Consider the following 21,803-nt stretch of genomic DNA (forward strand, 5'->3'; position numbering starts at 1 on the left):
TTAATGTCTTTTTTTCTTTGGTATATAAGTTTGAAGATAAAATTTTATATTTTGCAGTAATAAATATATGTATAAAAGTTCGTGTAAAATAGAAAACATTGAATGTATTTTAATGTTATAAATTTTTCTTCGTCAAAATGAAGGTAAAGTACCCTATGTCATAAAATTAATCATTCGGAATAATATTTATAGTGAAAAGGTTGCAGATCACTGCCATACGTTATAGTGAGTACAGAAAAAAGGGAAATTAGAAGGTCCTGGTACGAAAGGTGAGGGCTTCTTGTTGTCTAGAATCATCCGCGACGACCGTGCCATGGAATTGTTTCGGGTGTTTTGGGCATGGAAGCAGAAAGTAATACTCCTTTTTAGTACTTTGGTGGTCTTGATCGTTATAGTTATTATATCAGACAGTTAGATGTCAATCCTTCGAGCGATATATCTGTTATTACGCATACAGATGTAACAAGGGTGAATACATAATCTTTGTGCGATAATGTCATTATTACGAAATTGTATTTCGATTTACGAAGTTGTATTGTGTATAATATTTTATAGTTTCTGCGCGTAAGCTTCAAATACATTTATGATCGCGTACATTGAACTGCTGATTATTAAATTACTATGTACATTTTAGGATTGTCTAATTAACAGGTTGATCATCTACCAATATCGGATGTGTTTCCTACTAGCCAATGTTTATGTATCACTATACGAAATTCTGCCCTGTTCATAAATGACGAAGTAGGAAGTTCCAACATAAGTTGCGAAAGGGGATTATCTATTCCCACCAATGGTTACAGTTTGTCGTGATCGCAGATGGCTAGGGTAGGCTTCTGAGGAGCACCTCAAGTTGGTGGGGCCTGGTAAACACTGGTTTGCTAGTGGCTAATGGAACAATGGCTATCCCAAATCCTTTTCTTCTTCCTCTCCTTTTCTCATACCTATCCTTGAACACGGATGTACGATTCTTGGCATGGACGCCGACATTTTAGGAAGACGATGTAGGCCTCAAAATCCACCTTTCCAAGTAGGCAAATGGGATGATGACGTGGGCTAAACACCTACACGACGCGGGCTTTCTGATTCGCGTCAGCTCCTGCTTAGAAATAGACATGACAGGGTGTCGGCCGCCAGGTCGCAAGGATATATCCTTGCTAGGAGCAGTGATCGGTGCTTCTCCTGTCTTATTTCTTTATTCCGATCCCATTCCTTTCCAATCGCGTGTCCTACTTGAGCATGGCACGTCTCACCCAACAGTTACGTGGCTACGTTCGAGGAGTTCTTAGACGGGATTAGCAATTGGGTGAGGCGATGCCTTCCCCTCCAGGTGCTCGTCCTGGAGGACTTAAATGCTCATCCTTTACATAGTGGGAATTCCCGCACACACGTTATCGGCCGAACGCTGTCGGACTGAGCACCGTGCCGGAGACTCCTGCTAATAAACAGGGGCTCAATCAGCACATATGTGACACGGAGGGGGTGTTTTGTTGAGGACATCACATAAGACACCTCCAACGCGTTTCGACGGGTCTCAGGCTGAAGAGTAGCTGAGGATCCCTCTCGGACCACCTCTATATATTTATGGAGGTGGAAGCTGTATCCAGGTCTGAAACAACGTCCACAGGGAATGGTTGTGGTACTCGGGGAACGGGACGTTTACTGGACGGAAACAGATAGCGGTTGAAGGAGAGAGACCGCAATTTGCTTCAGGCGGCCGTTACGGCGTTTCGGCGAGCTAACTGTGGCCTGTACGGTACGGGCAATACGCGGGCTAGACTTCAATGTCTCCCCCACCAAGTCTGACACCATTTGGTTTTACGATAAGTGTTGGAGGGGGACTCTTCCGCCCGGCCTGTGCATAAATATAGCTGGGGAGGCTGTCGAGATGGAGTCTCAGATGAAATATCTGGGACTCATTATTGACAGTCAGTGGCCGTTCGGTCCGTGTTTCGAGCTGCTAGCCTCCAAAGTGGCAGCGGCTGCCAATGTTTTATGCGGCATGCTACCGAAAATTGGCGGGGTTGGAGTGCAATGCGCCAACTGTACGAGGAGGTATCCAATCTCGTGTCCTGTATGGAGCCCGTCATTACATTTGTTTGTCAGAGAGATATTTCAGTTTCCAAACAATTGACTTTGATATTCTGTGACAATTATCCTCATTATCGCTTAGTGGTCGTTCATTGTGAAAGTAAACGACTACGTTTGCGATACCTAATATTCAACATGACGATTGTAAGTTCATCAGTAGTAAATTGATAAAACTTTAAAATAACTTTGCTTAGCTTTAAACGAAATAAACTACATGCATGAAACAATTACAGATTACGAATGGTGGAATAATTGTAGCATATCTCGCTCAACAACTTTATAAATAATAATAAAAATTATATAATACAGGACAAAGGTAAGTAGCAGATAAATATTTTTGTCAATATTACATGAAAAATGTGTAAAGCTACTTTTTTTATTATAACAAAAGAAATGCAATATGTTTGTTTCCCTTTCAATGGCAATCTTTTTCCCCCAAAATATTAAAAAGTCGACCATAATAGAGCACTTCTAATAAGAAGATCCTCGACAAACAGAAGAGAATATTTTCAATTTTATAATATTATTAGTTAGAGCTCCCACACGTACAACGAGTTTTCCTGTTGCTCGTGTCCTCTACCTTCCTCTTTCTTTCGTCCGTGCTTGACTCAGGAACAGAAAATTGATGTCGCTCGATATTTCTTTATAATTGGTATTTTATATTATACTTACCCGAAGTGTAATTGCAATGTAATTTTATTTTATTTAAAATTGCATTCAAATGCCAGAGTTATTAGCGAATTACAATAAAATCGTTCACATTCTTAAAAATATTAAGACCTTTTTTCTATTTCGTTCGGTAATTTTCATATTTAACGTATTCAACATTTTCTTTTAAATTAGTTAATGGTCACTTTCCAAAAATTGACCGCTATTATCTAATCTGATCTGATCGTTCTGCTGTAAATACATCGAATGTTAAAAATAAGAAACGAGAAAAGGAATCGAAAAACAGCAAGATACAGAATTCATATTCAGACAGACCAGTTTTACAAAAACCTAAATTAATTTAATTCTTGTACTACAGTGCTTTGGTCCGTTTGGACTATTTAGCAAACGACGGAACTTGTTTATGTTAGAACGATAAGAAGTCAGAGTTCGAAAACAATCCAAACGACAGATTTAACATCAGCATTCGGCAGCTTATAGATGGTTTGCAATATTTGGTGGTAGTGGTAGCGTACATGTTATACTGTTGCCATTCTGAATATTCTCATGAACGTGGGTTCTGAGTTCAAGCTAATCCTGTATAGTTACCAATGCTACCGTAGGTCCGCGTAGGATCAAACTATAACGCATTCCGATTTTTGCTCCTGTATCTGACAACGCTTCTCAATACGTGCGAAGAACAAACATAGGAGGGGACAGCTTCGTATGGACGGAGAAAGTAGCTGCAGCACCGCCTCGAGGAAAGGTAAGTGAATTTATGAATGTGCCGCAAAACGTACACCGTTGCTACAAAAGTAGAGTATCATCCACGTGAGTGATGTACCTCTGCTGGGTGATAACGTGAACGTGTTTTGAGGTCACAGAATCATCGCAGAAACGAAATCCAATGAGGTGGAACTCGAGACGAACAGAAGCATTCCAGCAAGAGATAAGGGCATTCCAGCCTTGAAACTGGTGGAAGTGGTCGTTCGGTATATTTCGTCGGTTTCCGCGTATGGTTTCTTTCGACCATGCGTTCTTATCGGCCTACGGGTGCGTGCGTTGGCAGACTGTTTCTTTCGTTGCGTAGAAAGAACCCGTTTCCCATGATACTTGCGCACGTGGCTCATCGGCGCACAAAATTGCTATTCAGCATATAAGAGTCCATTGGCTGTCGATACCTGTACTTCCTCTCCGCAGATGTTCACACAGAGGCCAGGAGGAGGAGTCCCTCCTCGGTGTTGATCGAAGAACCACATGCCCTCGGACTTGGCAACTGACGCGCTCAAACCCAACTCCAGGATAGCGCGCACCGCGCATGCCACGGCGACCTCACTGAGTTGCAGATTTTCGTTAAACCATCGTCCTCCGGCTAGGACCAGAGTGTCATCGGAGTAGCAGACGATGGCCGTGCCCGGAGGCAGGGGGCAGCGAAGGACCCAGTCGTACGCCGTGATCAACTGGATAGGTCCCAACACAGAACTCTGCGGAACACCTCGCTCGACTATCCTTCGCGCCTCTTCTTCGCTGTTGTCCTTGTAGGCGACCCACCTGTCGTTTAGATAGGTCCGGATGACACGGACAAGATAAGGTGGTACCTCGAAGTGTTACAGCGCCTCCACTATCACGTCCCAGGGAATGGCGTTGAAGGCGTTTGTTACGTCCAACGAGACCGCCAACGCGATCCCGTTCTGCGACAAGCATGGCGTCCGCCACATCCCTAACATGATTCACCGCATCGACGGACGAGCGACCCCGTCGAAAGCCGTACTGGTTATCGTGCCATCCGGGCACCCGCTCCGATATATGGACCTTCAGATGGGTGCCGATTATTCTTTCTAGAAGTTTTCCCACCTTCTCCAGAAGGCACACCGGCCTGTACGCCGCCGGTGAGTCCAAGCGACGACCCTCCTTACTTAGTAGAACCAGTTTCGCCGTCCGGCATGCCCGTGGGCAGATGCCCTCCCTCAGGTATCTTGTAAAGAAGCGTCGCAGATGGAGAGCCAGGATGTTGATTGACTCCGCCCAAACCCGGCCTGGTACTGCGTCTAAACCCGGTGCCTCGTCCCGAGAGGCCATCTTCTTTGTCGCTTCCAGCAGCTCGTCGCCGGCGACATCCATCTCTCCCTTCCATTCCACCGTCCAGGTGGTGGATGGTTGTGCGTCCCTCGTATCGTCGTCGTCTTGTCGGAGGAACAACGTCCTGATGACGTTAGCAAGCAGCGCCGGATCTATGTTTGCGGTCAGTGGGGGAAGCAGCCAGGGGCGCAACTTCTTCATTACTATCAAGTAAGGTCGCTCCCACGGATCGGATTCGACCGCCTGAACAAGGTCCCTCCAGGACCGGGCTTCCGCGACCTTGATTTCCCGTTGTAGAGTGCGTCGCGCTTCCCTGTACGCCTCGTAGCGGTGGGAGACTTCCTTTTGGTCGTTACGAATCCGTCTTCGACGGGCCCTCTGAAACACTCTGCGGGCCCCGACGCAGCGAATCCGAAGCTCCGCGATCTCGTGTGTCCACCAATGGACGGCTTGATGGTGTCCACCACCGAGCACGGAGCACGGCATCGAGGCGTCACACGCCGCGCTCGTGTCTTGAAGGGTGGTCTTCGCCTCCTTGTCGACGCTTTCCTCCGTCGTACGCGCATCTGTTAACTAGTAGGAGTCCGAGTCCTGCGGCCCAGTTGGACAACATTCTCCCGCGTGTGCGCGATCTGAGGTTGCCGCATTGCGCAGAGTGGGCGTTGAAGTCCCCAAAGACGAGCACCTGGCAGGGAAGGTATCTCCTGACGCATTCTCCAACTCCGTCCAAAAAGTCCCCAAACGCGGCCAGACCGCTGTTAGGCGAAACGGAGACGCCCACCAACATCGTTCTAGCTCACTCGACGGTGACGTAGCCGCTGCCACGATCGAGCAGGACGCCAGGGGCACCCAGCGCCGATGTCCATGCTAGATATGGTCACTACCCCGGTCAATGTCGGTGCAGGGTGACGGGGAGCCCCACAAGAAGGTGAGGTGAGTGGCCTTGGCAGGTATGAGCCCACCAACTTCTTCCAAATTCTCAACACTGGATCGGCAAGCTAACGAGGGCCAAAGGCACTGACCAGCTGCCACCCAGCTATAGGAGAATATCAGATCCTCTTCGTGCTCCCCTGTGACTAACTCCAACTAACTCGCAACTAACTGACTTTCTCCACTAAAACAGGCTTTTGTCACAGTTTTCGTATTCCCACCACATGCACGTGTTCCGCAGCCGTCCATGATCAGAGATGGTCACGTACACCTTTTCCAAGTAACTACTTTTTTGAAGAACTGCGAACGTACCTGTTAGAAAAGAGATGCGTGTACATCTGTATTGTACGATCGAGGGATGAAAGAGAGAAAGTCAAAAGGAAAACGCCATGAGAAGAGCGCATCGCGTGTGTGTTGAATGATTGAATGTGCAATAAAACAAATTCATTCCTGTTTGAGATGTATAAGAGAATAGAGCGGTGTACGTTAATACTTCAAGTTATTCCGTTACATAAAAATTTTATATTTAATAAAACATTACATATTATTGATTTAACAATATCGGTGGACCACATGACCACTTCCACTTTCTATCTGTACTGTAGTACATCGGGTCTTTCTTAAATAATTTTTTCACGATACTACAATATTATTACTATTAATAGAAAAATCAAAGTAAATAAAGGAAAGCTGTGAAGAACAAAGAAAGTTCAGTTATATTCGATGACGCATTATTTTATATTTGTATAATATCGATATATTCATGGTATATCCATAAATTTTTAGATGTGTATGTACAATTAATTTTATTCCAAAACATTTAATTTATTTAAAAATTCTGGAACACGTAATTGTTAGATATTAAAGTATAAACATAATAGGAGCCATTAGTACCATCAATAATTGCTAATACTTTTACTTATTAAACAATTAGATGAACTTTTAGGACCGTTCTGTCCTTCCCGATTTCGATAATTTTTGAATATGTAAAGCTCAACATTTTGAACAACTTGTTCATAAACAGATAACCATTGGACTCGCTTAGTTTTTAAGATATTCGCAAAAAGCTACAGGTACCGCTACAGTGTATTTCCGCTTATAGTTTGCGCGTTTATGGCAGCGTATGCGTTAGTTTGATTGCCAGCCGTCGGTTGCTAATCTTCTGTTTATAAACGTGGATTAAGTGAACTTAGAAACTCCGTGCACAACTTATTGTGAGGCTACAAGAAATGTCTGTTACATTTTACTGAAAAATAGTTGTCACCAATGTATTGGGTTTGGACCAGTTATTTTAATCCGTCCGCTTCTTGACATAAAATTACGTGAAATAATAACAAATTATTTACGAAAATAAGACGTGGATGAATAATAGATACTATTTTACAAAATAGGATAATCGTTATTACTTCACCCAAGCGATTGAGAAATCTAATCCGCACCTAGACCCAATATACTGATGACATTCCCTTTTGATTGAATTATAGGTTACGATAAACGTTTTTTTACAGTTTCACTTGTTGGCGTTAAGCACAGGTTATTTAAACTTGCTCGACCGTCGTTTATATACATAAGATAAGCAATCAATGGCAGGCAATTAATTATGACGCATACACTGTCACAAACGCACAATTATAGACAGAAATACACTGTAGCCGTACCTGGAAATTTTCGCAAAAATAGTTGAAAACTAGGCACATTCAACGGTTACGTGTATAGAAAAAGGTTGTTTATATTGTTGATTTCTATAAGATATAAAGAAATTGTCGAAATTGGAGAGGATGAGATGGTTCTACAGTTTTATCAACAATTAATTACTTTTTATATATAAACAATTTTTTTTAGAACTATGGCACACCATAAAAGTCGAATGACATTACATTACTCTTTCCGAGAATAAAAGAAATATAATTTGTAAAGTATGTCGAATTTCATTGGCGTATAATGGGTTGACATGTGTTGCAATTCTATATAGAATGCAAATGTATAGATTGTGCATGATATTCATGAATTTCACAAAACACAATCCCTTAATTGATATGAATATAATATTTCTTGAAGCTGTAAATCAAACAAAATCTGTGACAAAAAATCTTCTCCACTATTTGTGCAAAAATGTTGGTCATAGACTGTTTCCGATCGCTCGCGGAGAAACGCGATCTCAAGAAATCGCGTCTACAGGAGTCGTAAATTCCCGATTATACAATCGACGCCATGAAACTGATCGATCCTCTATTTCGTTTAAGATAATAGAGGTAAATGAATGGATTATAACGCTGAGGTAACAGGTTATAATTTACACTTTATCCCTGTTAAATAGATGGTACATTTATACTGTACGTGTGAAAGTGTATGTGAGCGTTGAAGGACGTCCAGGTCTCAGTTGAGACAAAAGCAACTAAAAGCGGTTAAAAGTTATTAAAAGCCGTTAGAAGCGATTAGAAGTAATCAGAAGAAAACAAATAACTAAGCGAGTAGGTTATCGAGTCCTTCAGAGAGTAACGTACACGTAGAGCTGAATAATTTGTAAATAAATTTTAAACTATTTGTTTTTCCAAATCCTCTCTATACCTTAACAACCCCAACAACATGTAGACAAGATGACTACGCTCGGTGCGTATATATTAAAGTTAATTATATGAGTGATCAAAGGTAAATATAGATAATGAAGAAATGTTGATTGAGTTAATGTAGTGAACCCAGTGCAGAGATGTTGACTGATCTATAGTTGTTGAACCAGTAAAGTTCGGTGGCGATGCTGTCGCAGAGGAAAACTCTTGCTGGGTATTGGTCGCCCCACCACCGGCTGCTTGCGGGTGGAAATTCCGGCAAAAATGGGAAGACCCACGTTTCCCCACTTTTTACCTGATGGAGCAATAACCATAAGGAACCTCTTGACTCGAAGGTGTTTTATACCACTTAACGGCCTTAACGGTAAATCGAAATGCTTAGTTTTACGACAGTTCCTTATGATTATTACGGTCCAACTAATTATATTTACGTAGCGAGTGGCCGTCTCGGCCAAGGGATGGATTCCGTGCTACGCAAAGAGTCACCGGACGTAACATAGACCATTAATAGACGGTGAATAATCGATGTTCTATTTATATATGTCGGAGATGAGAGGACACCGGGGCCTCCCCTCTGAAACTTCGGAAAGCCCATAAAAGATTGTAATTAAGGTTTGCAATTGTAATTAAACAATTTGCCGTCATTCCGCCCAATTGTATTTGCGCGAGATTTGTGATAATGAGCTTGGGCTCGAGGCGCCAACCAGTCGCCGAACGTAGCCCGGGTCACGGGATGAACGCTTTGTCTGGCAGAGGCAGGGAGTAATTCTACAGCTCTCCTTAAAAAGGAAATAGTTGTAACACTCGACAGTAAACATTCCAACGGTTTCTGTCCCGTAGCTCGCCACTTGTAGACCCTATTCTTCAAGTAAGATGATTGCCAGATGTCGATACGTTTCCGCAGTACATGTGCAGCTTTCCCTCGCGGGCGGCTAGCATCATTTTCTAACCACCAACATGGAAATTGACCAATTAACAGCAACGTCAATTTCCCTCACTTTCTGAACGAAGGCTATCCTCGACGAATCCGATGATCTCGTGTCCATAGACACACCCCATTGTAGTTTTCCTCTGTGGCATCATCGGGACGGGAAAGTTTTTCTCTCTCGCGATTTCATCGACTAAAGAATAACGTCTTTCCGACTAGTGATTATTTCATATTTTACCAACAAAGAGTCAGACCTAGATTTTGTGAGCACCTTCATCTATCATCCCGTTGACCGCGGATTCGTTATTGAACGAAGATCATTGCCATTAGCTTCTCGAGTATCTAATTACCACGGTTACTTGTCAAATTCTGTAATAATCGTATTTGCACTAGTCAATGTCTTCTCTATCGCATAACGACAATGTGTAATGCAAGCGAAGATTCGTTTCACGCCCCTAACCCTAATTCTAATGTAAACCCGACGTACTCTTCTCCGTACCTCTCTGTACCCCTCGTACTCTTTACTGTCAACTATATTTTTGAGGAGAGCTATACAATTACTCCATACCTCTGTTAGGTAAAAACGTCCATCCCGTGACCGTTCACCGACCCGTTGTATCACTTCGAGCCCAAGCCTATGGTCATAATTCTTGGGCACACATAATCGGATTAAATCATAAACAACTACTTCTAAGTCTTATGTATTATTATATAAGGCTTTTCTCTACGAATCCGATGATCTCGTTATCCGATGATCCTAAGACACACTCCATCATAGTTTTCTTCTACAGCGTCACCGTGACGGAGACACACTCTCTCGTACGATCTCATCAACGATTTAAGTAACGTTTTTACGAGCAGTGATTACTTCACGTTTTAACATAGAGTCCAACTTAGACTTTGACGAAAAAGTAAATTCGCTATCCCGTTGACCGCGGATTCGTTATCGAACCTGAGGCCATTGTCATTAGTGCCGCGAGTGCCTAATCACCGCGGTTAATGCCAATACTGTAATATCTCTACTTGTGCTAATAAACTTTACCTTTGTTGTACAGCACCGATAAACGCTAATTCCAGTGAGGATTCATCAAACACCCACAACCCTAGTCCCAACGCCAACCCGTCATATATGTAGGATCTTTATTTATTAATTTATTTAAACATGGTCTAAACATGTATTGGTTAAATAGGAAATGATGGTTATTTAACGTGAACTAAATACAATAACGTACTATAATTAAGACAACTAAGTAGTTAATTTACAACTCTCGTCACCACGGTTCCAACGCTCTCTCTCACGCAGACCACACTCACTCGACAACGCAATTCGCACTCTCCGACTTCTCAACTAACACTGACTGTTAATTCGTCTTTCTCTCTTAGCATCCCTTTGTCTTTTCTCTTAGCTTCACCACGCACGTGTTCCGCAACCGCTCGTTACCAGGGTCACGCAGGCCTTTTCCGCCTGAATATTCGATTGAAGGACCGACGATACATGGATGTGTCTGTCTGCATTTAGGTTTTCTCGAGACATTGTGGCGACATTATGGTTCGCCCGATATCTCTTAGGCCTTTTGTCAACAATACTACATATATGATAAAAAAATAAATGCTTATGAAGATAAAAATTTGTGAAAAGCAACATGGAGGCAGAGATGCATTAAAAGAATATATCACTGGAAAAAGATTTTGATAGTTGTATTTTGTTTAGCTAAATCCCATTCCACTCTTTTTAACGGGTCATTAAAAGTAGATACTGATATACGAAAACAATTAAAACATTCTATTTCATTCTTTCATTCTTGTGAATCGGATAGGAACCCGGTTGATATCTGTTTTTTTACAATATGATATATCCAATATTTTTTGTTGATCGTTTATATAAGACTATATTTTCAAAACGTAATAAAAAATGTATATGCATCAATCTTGTTTGACTGCAAATAGCTGAATAAACGAACAAACAAAGGAAGTAAACATACGTATGAGAGCTAGATTTTCAGTGAAGATAAGAAATTGTGTAAACGATGCTTTCGGCTGTTACTGATTCGGTAAAATTAGCGAATTGCAAGTACGCTTGTTGTATATAAACAGTGTACGAAGAAAGTGAACTTTTTCCCAGAAAAGTACTCTCGGTCTCAGTTTCTAGATTAGTGTGCGATGTTCCTGTAGAATAAATTGGTTCATGTCGAAAATTGCCAATCTTATGCGATAAATTGTTGAATAGTGTTTGGAATGAGATTATTAGAAATCAGCGTCAATAGATAAGATAAGGGATAAAAAGATACACTCTGTATTTGTAGCAGTTTAGGAAAAATAACAGAAAAATCCATAGGAAGTGAGAAACGACAAAACATCAAAAGAGGTAGGCCACCGTTAGAGGTAACTATTTCTGGCGATGGAACGTGAAAAAAAAGGATTTCCTTCATTCTTCGGCATGTAGTAATAAAGTGCTTGATACTGTAATAAAATCAAATACTTTACAAGGATGCAACGTTTGTAAGTACAAAGTAGCTACCACAGAGTATAGAAACTAGTTAAAGAACCGTAAAGAACAGTGTACAATAAATCATCAAGTCAGTGCAGACAACCTGGAAGTTGATGCTGCAAAGGAAATGTTTCTGCGATCCGAATACAGATTTAGTGTGAAATATTACATCGGAGACGGAGGTTCAAAAACATTCAAGCAGCTTTTAGAAGGAAGTCCGTATGGAAATGAGACAACTGTACTAAAAAAAGAATGCGTTGCACACATATAAAAATGAATGTATACGTGGCTTAAATATGTAAAAAAAATGTAGTTAAGAAAATTGAAAAATTGACGAGCAAAGTGATAGAAAAATTGACAAGTTATTACGGCTTGGTTATTAGGACGAGTCCTGATTTAATAAAGTACATAAGCAATGATGTCTGGGTATCATACTTTCATAAACTCTCGACAGATAAAGATTTGTAGCCTGACTATTGCTCTGCTAAAAGATGTACTTGGCAACATGTAAAGACGAAAAACAGACTTGTGAGTTATAAACACAAACTACTATCTTTGAACCAAAAGGTTCCAAAAATTATCCGGCCAATATATGAAGACGTGACTTTAAGCAATTTGTCAGCAAGATGTTTAGATGAATACACCCAAAACAATAACGATCGCATAAATTCATTAATTTTGGACTGTTTACAACAAGTCGTTCAAAGTTAATAAAGGTTTCTGCGCGTACAATCGGAGCTCGCTGTCGATTGTTTTTGTATCGAAAGATGGTTTTGTATTGTATTTATATTCGATTGTCTTGCGCACTGTTGAAATTTGCCGAAGTCGGACAATATGCGCTCAATTGCTCGAAGCCGTTAGAAAAACAAACGCGACGCTTAAACAGTCGGATTAGTATGTTTTCATCTGAATGGTACGTGAACGCATCTCTGCCAATTGTTTGTCATATTGGCACTTTTCTTCTTGTCACATCTTGGAACATAAACAAGGCATTCACAACAGCTGCATTTAAAAAGAGCTCGAAAGCTAACTGTCTGTACCATTTTATTGTCTTTCTCAACGGACAGCAATATGTACTTCTTTGATCAGAAAGATCAATAGCGGTGTTACGTCGCCTAAAACATCGGCGCTGCAGCTCTCGCGACCGGGCAGCCGATGGCCTGCGTAACGTCATTTCGACCCTCAATAAACCTAAGGACCAACCATAACTTTTCTCTTTCATTGTGTACACATGTATCTTCATTCAATCCGTTATCCTGAAAGATTTCTTAAGGCTAAAAATATTTGCGACGCACATCAGGTTTTTAGAGAGGTCCTTGGGTTTATTAGGCGCAATTAAAAACACGGAGAAAGCGGGTACGCACCCATTAGGAAAAACCGAACATCTATCTAATAGAACAGGCTGGGTCACGAACCACGTTGGTCGGAGGCTTCCTACTCATCACTTCTCCTACGACTCTAGGAGGGTCAAGTCGCAGACTTCTCCTGCTACATCAGGAGGGTCAAGTCAACTTATTTCGTCAACACCGCTAGGTCAAGTCAACTTACTTCGTCTACATACTACAACGTCGAAGTCTAACATCAAAATCTCACGACTATTAAGTATCCTCGAGTGCTACGTCCACTAACATACGAAATTCGACTGTACGAACCTTGCTCTACTATTCATATCTATCTCATCTTCGTGCGACAAGTTGTTATCGACGATTTATATCTACTCAACAGTGTAGTTTAAGTGTTGGAAATATATATTTTTATAATTCTGTGAATCACAGTGTTATATAAACTTAATCACCCCTATTATCCTAACGAAAATCAGGGGATCGATCAACTCGTGGTGTCGATTAGTATAATCGTAACGGGAATTTACGACTCCCGTTGACGTCTCTCCTCGCGATTGCGTCTCCCCGCGATTGGTCGAAATTACAAGCGGTGTTTCCTATATTGTATTCAACGACCATTTTTGGTTTGCAACAAAATCATCTTTTTGTTTTTATATTTACCATTTCGCTAGAATTTTTCTTAGAAAGGACCAAAACATTTCTTTTATTTTTCCATTTCAAGACTATAATTTCATTACTATTTTCTTTCGCAATAATTTCTCCGCGTTTCAATTTAGTTGTTGTCATTTCATTTAGGTTTTGTTTACGATTTATTCGTAGTGTACCAATCAAGTGCATATTTTTCTTTATTAGTTTATTCGCGAAGTCCACACTACTGTATCACTTATCAGTACATATGGTATGGCCTTTATGAAACACACCCTTACATAAATCCATCACGATATTTGATGATGCTGTATTTTGTTTCGCCAGAGCTTTTCGCGTACAGACATGGAAACTATATGTGTGTCCATAATTTTTACGTTATGAGAGTTTTATCAATCCGATCCATAAAATCAGTCTAAATTGACGCTTTATTTCATTTTTGTTCGTTGGTATCCATTTATATAAACGTTTGGAAGCCATTCTTGCTTGTAAAGCATAAAGATTTGTTTATTCACTGATGTTTAAAAAATTTCATCCGTAACGAATAATCATCTATAAAAATCTTCCACTTCGTTACACTTTAGCACTTTCGCGTTGTTTTGGCACCGTAGATACTCGTAGGAAGCACAATATTCAACTGGTTGCATTGAGAAGCACTCATTTCGATAACTAGTTCCAGTATTACTTATCGAACTATCAGAACAGTGAGAACTATCTTTATCAGATTTTTTTGCTATTTTGTCTGAGGAATTACCATCTTCAGATGATGCCAACAATTATCGTATTATACGGCGACATTTAGATTGTAAAAATAACTCACTTGATGAATCGCTATCTTCTTCTTCCCTCAACATTTTCGTTGATCATATTATGTTCAACAACTATTTTCGAAAATAATGCCTGAGAAAATTGCTTCGTAAAACGCAACTTTGGATAACACATAGAAGCAAGGAATTATAATTTTCTCTGTTCAAATGGTCTTTATTCTTTCGTATCTTTTTTCTATTTAACTGTCTCTTGGTACCCGCCTTTTTGTTATTCTTCATCTGATTATCGATTGTTTATACAAAGATTGAAATAAATTAATGCATTTTGGATACTTCAGATAATGATAGTGATGTTTTTCAAATTCGACGCGCAACAAACATTTTCACATTACCATGAATTGCCGAAGAAGTTTATGTACAACGTGATTTCCCTGAGTATCTATCTCGATGAACGAAAAACAGTGAAGTACTGGAAAAAGGTGGCATTGAACGTAATCGGCCGCATGGCTTTCATTTACAAAAAAATAGTTGGTGTAAAATCAATGGCTCGATTACAATTCATTTCGAAAGTTACTTTCGGAATTGAATGCGAGTGGATGGATGAAAAGAAGAAGCAACCTTTCAACGTGTTGATAAGGGGGAAAAACGTTTGGTTTAGTAAAAGTGCTAGATCGCAATTCGCGAGAATGCTTTGTTTGCAGCAAAAAAATTAGGAGAAAAAGAGCTCATTTAATTTGTGTGCACTGTAGAAAAAGGGTTCATCTCACGATTGGTAAACATAAATATCATCAAACTTAATTATTTATTAACTGAAATACTGTTTCTTTTTAAAATAAAAAATATTTTCAGTTTATAATATATTAGTTTATGGTTTATATTAATATTACTGTATATTAGCACCATTAATTTATAAGTAACTTTAGTTTCTATTGAATAAAAATAATTGAAAATAATGGCAACTAGTAACGAAATGTATTACTTATATGATTTACGTTAAGCAAATCAAAATCTGATGTGGTGCTAATATTTATCAGCGGTAGTCTTGTACTACTTAAGGAGATTTCGACTAAGTGAAAGTGATTTAAACGGGACCGTAGAGTAAGGACCCTACTTGTGGTAGCCCTGCATTGAGTGTGGGATTTGAGTCTCTTCACCTAGGTTTATTCAGTGTAGTAGAAAGGCCACGAAGGAAGTTAGGTTCTCCCCACATCTTGGGTGGCTGCCTGTAAAATAGAGTAGGCAACTTTACACCTTGTACATATTGCAAAGCCACGAGTTGGTGTTTCTCAACAAGTGGCCCTAATATATGGCTCTTCATAAATGAGATAGCAACTTACGGCTGCATGACTTGATCCTTAATGCCATACGCATGCAATCATTATGGCTAATTAACTGCCATGACGGCTGATACAGAGTTAAATACAAGGTAAAACGATTAGATGCATACCGTTAGGAAGCGGCAATCCCATCTAACCGAACTAATTAACCGAGCGGTCTGTCGGCAGCCAGTCGCGTAACTACTACGGAAAGTTTCCGAAGAAGGTGTATCTTAGAGTGACTTTATATCCTGCCATCCAGTCTCTGATGGATTGCGACCTATTGTGGCGGATAGTAGTGATTGTATCTGGCAGTCTTGTGTCCGTGCACCCATAACTGACTAATAAAAGGATTAACTAGAAATGTTTGGTTTTGAAGGAAGAATGGTTCAGATGGCTGCGAACGCTTATTTCCGGCCCTGGGGCCCATGTGGCGGACTGGAGGGTCGAAGATAAATGATAACCATTGCATAAATTTGGGTACGAGAAAGTACTATATGAAGTGTGTCAAGAAATTGGATAAATTTGGAATTCCTACGAAAGTCGTAACTTAATGATCATATAGAAAAATAGCACCCAGAAATTGTAATAATATATCAGTTCGCTGGGTGCCAAAAGGGAATTAGAAAGTCCCATGGTTGCAAATATCTCCTCACTACATGCAAAGGAATACTAACTAAAACATATTCAAGTCTGAATTCAGCGGGTGTTGGAGAATTTAAGTACGGTTTCCATACGGAACTATTTAAAATTACGAATGTCCTATCAGGCATGAATTATGTAGGCACCCGAAAATGAGGAATGCAACGCGTATGGTAGGCACAAGCCAGAGCAACAGGGAACCAGTCAATGAAATTTCGGTCCACACAGAATATGGTCCTCTCCATTCAGTTCAATGAACAAATTAAAAAATTATAAGTTATAAATTATAAATAATATAATAAATTATATAAATTATATATATAAATATATAATATTATAAATTATATATAATAAATTATATATTATAATAAATTATAAATAATAATAAATTATAAATTCACGAACGAGGCAGTAAATATTTACTTGGCAAATCACTAGAATAAATCAACGATAAAAGCAGGATTCTGCGGGAAGATGGTGGAAGCCATGGCCGAAATGGACCAATTCGTTTACAGATAGTGAATGTGAGTCAGTTGTGGAATATACGGTGAAGACCTCCCCGGCAGTTAACGATAATGGTAGCTGGAAAGACTGGTTTCGGCAGACTATTATGACCAGCCAGTTAGATAATATTTATGTTTTCAATAATGTTGAGAAAAAAGTCCTGAGTTTGGCTGGTTAAAACTCCGTGACAGAAGAAAAAGTAACACTCCTGTACAAACATTCGTTGCTAGTACGAGGATTGCGGAAGATGATGGATCAGCCAAGCCCAATCATAACCGAAATGAAGCCGATACAAATACAACGCCGAATTTGCGAAATGCCAGACGTACATAATACATGTCCAAAGAAATTAATAGACCTGGACGTGTTAGGTGGAGTTGGAGGAGGTGATGCTATCATGGAGTCTCCTGATCGCCTATCGGTACTCCAGCTGTACGTGGATCTCCCAGGAACATGTAATCTCAATCTGTGAACGTGTTACTCTCAAAATTCACAATTCTGCCAATTACGGGACTTTAGTCTGGAAGCTAAGGAAAATAAAGGCTTGTACGGCAGATGGAGTTGACAGAATCAGAAAAGTCCTCCTAGTGAAAAATGAGGCCACACGAAAATCTTGCTTCTAGCGGACAACGCTATATGCACCCTCTTTGAAATGCTTGTTCGTAATAGACACCGTCTATAGACGTTATTCTTCTGTTAAATCAATTGAGCTCTGAACAATTGAAATGACGTATTGTTAAGTCTGGCACCAGCTTCTTGTGTTGTGTTTTTTCAAATAAAGACTAGTAAATTTACATAAATTGTGACCCAATTATGGAGGAGTAGAGATATAATCTGCGATGCATCGGAACAGTCATCAGGTTCTGCAATTACCAGAGAGTTCGGATACAGAGGTAAAAATATAAAAACGCGCTACAAAAACCGAAAAATATTTAATACCTCGGAATTTTATTGCGGCCAAAGAATAAGAGAACGTTGTTCAAGTTTAACGGAAATTAATCCGAGAAAAATTCTGTGAACTATTGAGAATTTTGGACTACTCTTACTCCATGTGGTGGAGAAGATGTAAACGATTCGAACACACGGACGAGACTACACTAGTCATTCCTAATGGCGAGATTGAGTCTTTGATTTGTAGAGGATTGGTTGAGGATCGATAATACTTTTAGGACCGTTCGCGGAGAGACGCGGTCGCGAGGAAAACGTGTCAGCAAGAGGCGTAAATTCTCGCTACGATTCTGCTAATCGACGCCGCGAAATAGTCGTTCCCCTGTTTCGATTAAAATAACAGAGGTGGTTCAATGAATTTAACACTGTATTAACAGGTTAATATAGCTTTTATATTTAACAATAATGAATGTAATAATAAAAACGTCACAAATTATTTAGCGATGAATACAGTTAATATGTTACAGAAATTCGACCCGACTTTACGATATCCCTCAATGAATTCATTAGACTAAGCGACTTTAATTTTAATCGTCAGACCTCTCGATATATACGTTTGACTCTTCAGAAGGGTTTCATTGCCCTTCGATCCTTTTCGTTGTCTTCTCTGGGAGACGACCCCCACTACGCTCGGATCACGCCACCGTTCGCGCCTATGACCACGTATGTCACCTCCTTTATGTGTATGAAATAACGGACCGAAATTGACGTTTCTAAAACTTGCTGCTTGGTGACAACTATGCGCTTGTGACACCAATTACCTCCCAGATACAAGACATCGACCCCCGACTGTCGGGCGCCAACGCCGCAACGCATCTTAGTCCCCATCAGAGATAAGGCCCCAACCCCGACTTTCGGAATCCACACCGAATTCCCTGCGACGCCTCGACTCCCGACTGTCGGACGCCAACGTCGCGACGCATCTTAGTCCCCACCAGAGACAAGGCCCCAGCCCCGACCTTCGGATTCCTTAGAATCCACACCAAACCCCCCAACACCCCAAGCCAGGGTGTATATAAGCCGAGCCCGGGGAGTTCTCGTGGCAGTTGCTGTTCTTGTACAACGTTATTGTAAGTGCCAAAGTCATAATAAAGTTCGATAAAAGAGAATTAATAGTTGGGCTACGACTCAGGTTTCTTTTCTCTCGCAACCCAAATATCCGTTTTACGTGACATTTTGGCGATCCTGCCAGGATCCATCAACTTCGAGAAAACGAAATTACGCATTTCGGCATACGTGCATCATTGAAGATTGAGGGATCAGCGGACCTCTGCAGATCAGCTCACTTTGCGTGAAAACGACTTCTACGGAAAGCGGACTACGGTCATCACCAAAACTGAAACTGGTCACGAAAAGAAGAATATTCAGGTAAAGAACTGGATTCTTTTAAATATTATCGTACTCGTCGCAACAGCTTCGCTAGTACAGACTCCAACAACAGTACAATAACCACTATGAGCAAAAAATCAGAAGACACATCTTCTGTTAGCTCTATGGCTACTGGTATGGATCCAAATATTCGGGCCATACTAGACGCTATGCAGAAGCAGAACGAAAGAAACGAACTAGCTTTTAATAATTTGCGTAAATTAATACAAGACGAAAGTCAACAACGCGTTAAAGAAATCGAACTCTTAGGTAGGAATTACGCTGAACTACGATTAGGAGTTCAGTCAATCGCTACATCTGAATTCAACTCTATTATAACCGAAGATGCTAGTGCCAGCACTATTCGAAAAAATCAACCACATGTTCCTAAAAGGACCGAGACGAAAAACGAAACAGACCGTATAGACAGTGAAGAAGAAACTATAGATTACGACAATCCTACGTACAGTGCAAAAACCTGCTTAGACTTCATCCCTATGCTCAATGGGCAAGACGATATAGGAGTAGAAGGGTTTATTAAGCGGGTAAAAGAAGCTCAAGCCGAATGTCGAGAAAAACGCGCGCTATTACGCCTCATTTTAACACAAAGAATCATCGGAGAAGCAGAACGTAGTATCCGCCACTCTGTAATCGAAAGCTATGAAGACCTGTTCGATAGCCTCAGAAAATTTGTATCCGTAATTATCACATCCAACGGAGCCCGCGACAAACTGCAACGTACACGACAAAACTTCAACGAATCGGTACACAGTTATGTGAAGAGGTTCCGACACAACCTCAACGAACTACTATACGCACTCCAACACGAAATTCGCGATCCGATACGTCGTGCAGTCGCTATAGATCTTGAAAACGAACGAGCCACCAAGATTTTCACCGTAAACTTGAAACCTGAAATAGAAATACGCACGTCATCTAAAGGACCAAAGAATCTCCAACAAGCACAGGATGCAGCTTTCGAGGCAGAGTTACTTATAGGGGAAATCGAACGCAACAAAACCATAGCAAGAGGAAGAATAATGAATCGACCAATTGCGAGAGCCGACGCCCAATTCCAAGGTACACCTAACGCGAGAAGAAATATCACGCTTGAGAACACCACACGGCCGAAACCAATGAATCCACTCACGGAAAGGAGAGCGATGATGGAACGATCACCGCCCAAATGTTTCAAGTGTAGTCAAGTGGGACATTTAGCCAACGCCTGTACCCAACAGCGAAATTTTCCATCAGCCAGCCAAAGAAACTTACCGCCTCCGAGAAATTATCCTATAATGACGGACGAAGAGAGTACGAACCCCGAGGAATACCAAGGATCAACGCGACCACAGGAAGATTGCTTACTGTACGATTCAGGAGGAATGACGGACCAATGACGCACTTAGTCGACACAGGAGCCGGGATCAACCTTATTAAAGAAAATCGGGTGAAATCGACTATTTATAACACGAACGAACCGCAAACATTTTATATGGGACGGAGTAAATACAGAACCGACAAATACGTTCTACTAAAAATATTTGATAAAAGCCATAAATTTTTCATAGTGTCTAAGGATTTTCCGTTAATTGAAGATGCTATACTGGGACTGCCGTGTCTAAGAAAATACCGATACCACATATCAGATGAAACTTTGAAATTAGACGATAACTATTTGCACTTCCAGAAACCCACAGCGATTCAACCAGGAGAAAAGAGGGTTCGAACGATTTACTTGGAAGGACAACCAACGAGAGTATGTTTCTTTAACACTGGTGAGAAAAATCACGAAATTTCCAGTCATATAGAAAACAATAAAGATTTAGATCAAATTGCAAAATTCAAAGCCATTTTGAGAACAAATCATATCGAACGCGAATTTAGAGAACCTATAGAAAAAATACTGATTCACTACATAGACGTATTCAATTTAGAAACGGACGTTTTACCTTGCACGAACTTGACGAAACACGTGATCACACTGAAACAGGACAAAATTATCAATACCAAATCTTATAGACCCCCAGAATGTCACAAAGCCGAAATCGAGAAACAAACGAAAGAAATGTTAAACAAAAACATTATCGAGGAATCGGATTCACCTTACAATTCACCAGTTTGGGTAGTCCCAAAGAAAATAGACGCTTCGGGAAAACAAAAATGGAGAATAGTCATAGATTTCAGAAAACTTAACGAGCTGACAGACCAAGACGCCTACCCTTTACCTGACATAGAGGACATACTGAGTCAATTAGGGAATGCTAAGTTCTTTTCCGCACTAGATTTATCTTCAGGATTCCATCAAATACCCATGGATTCAAATTCAAAAAAATACACTGCGTTTTCAACACCGCAGGGACACTTTCATTACAACAGAATGCCGTTTGGATTAAAGAACGCGCCCGCGACTTTCCAACGCATGATGGACACAGCTTTGAGAGGTTTAATCAACAAACACTGTTTTGCTTACTTAGACGACATAATAATATTCGGAGATACCATCCAGAAACATAATCAGAATTTAGCAATAGTTTTACAAAGA

The 21,803-nt window shown here is 40.6% G+C and overlaps 1 long non-coding RNA gene and 1 pseudogene across 1 annotated transcript in view; both read left to right on the forward strand.

The window, feature by feature from the left end:
• Positions 1–4,783: 4,783 nt before the first annotated feature.
• Positions 4,784–21,803, forward strand: part of LOC138185593 (uncharacterized) — a 188,039-nt gene continuing 171,019 nt past the window's right edge. The window contains exon 1 of the long non-coding RNA XR_011174667.1: positions 4,784–4,793. This is a non-coding gene — a long non-coding RNA (uncharacterized LOC138185593). The remainder of the gene's footprint in view (positions 4,794–21,803) is intronic.
• Positions 8,577–12,041, forward strand: LOC138185709 (uncharacterized; annotated as a pseudogene).

This window comes from Bombus flavifrons, chromosome 12 (assembly GCF_040668555.2).
Source record: "Bombus flavifrons isolate JBK064 chromosome 12, iyBomFlav1_principal, whole genome shotgun sequence".
NCBI lineage: Eukaryota > Metazoa > Arthropoda > Insecta > Hymenoptera > Apidae > Bombus > Bombus flavifrons.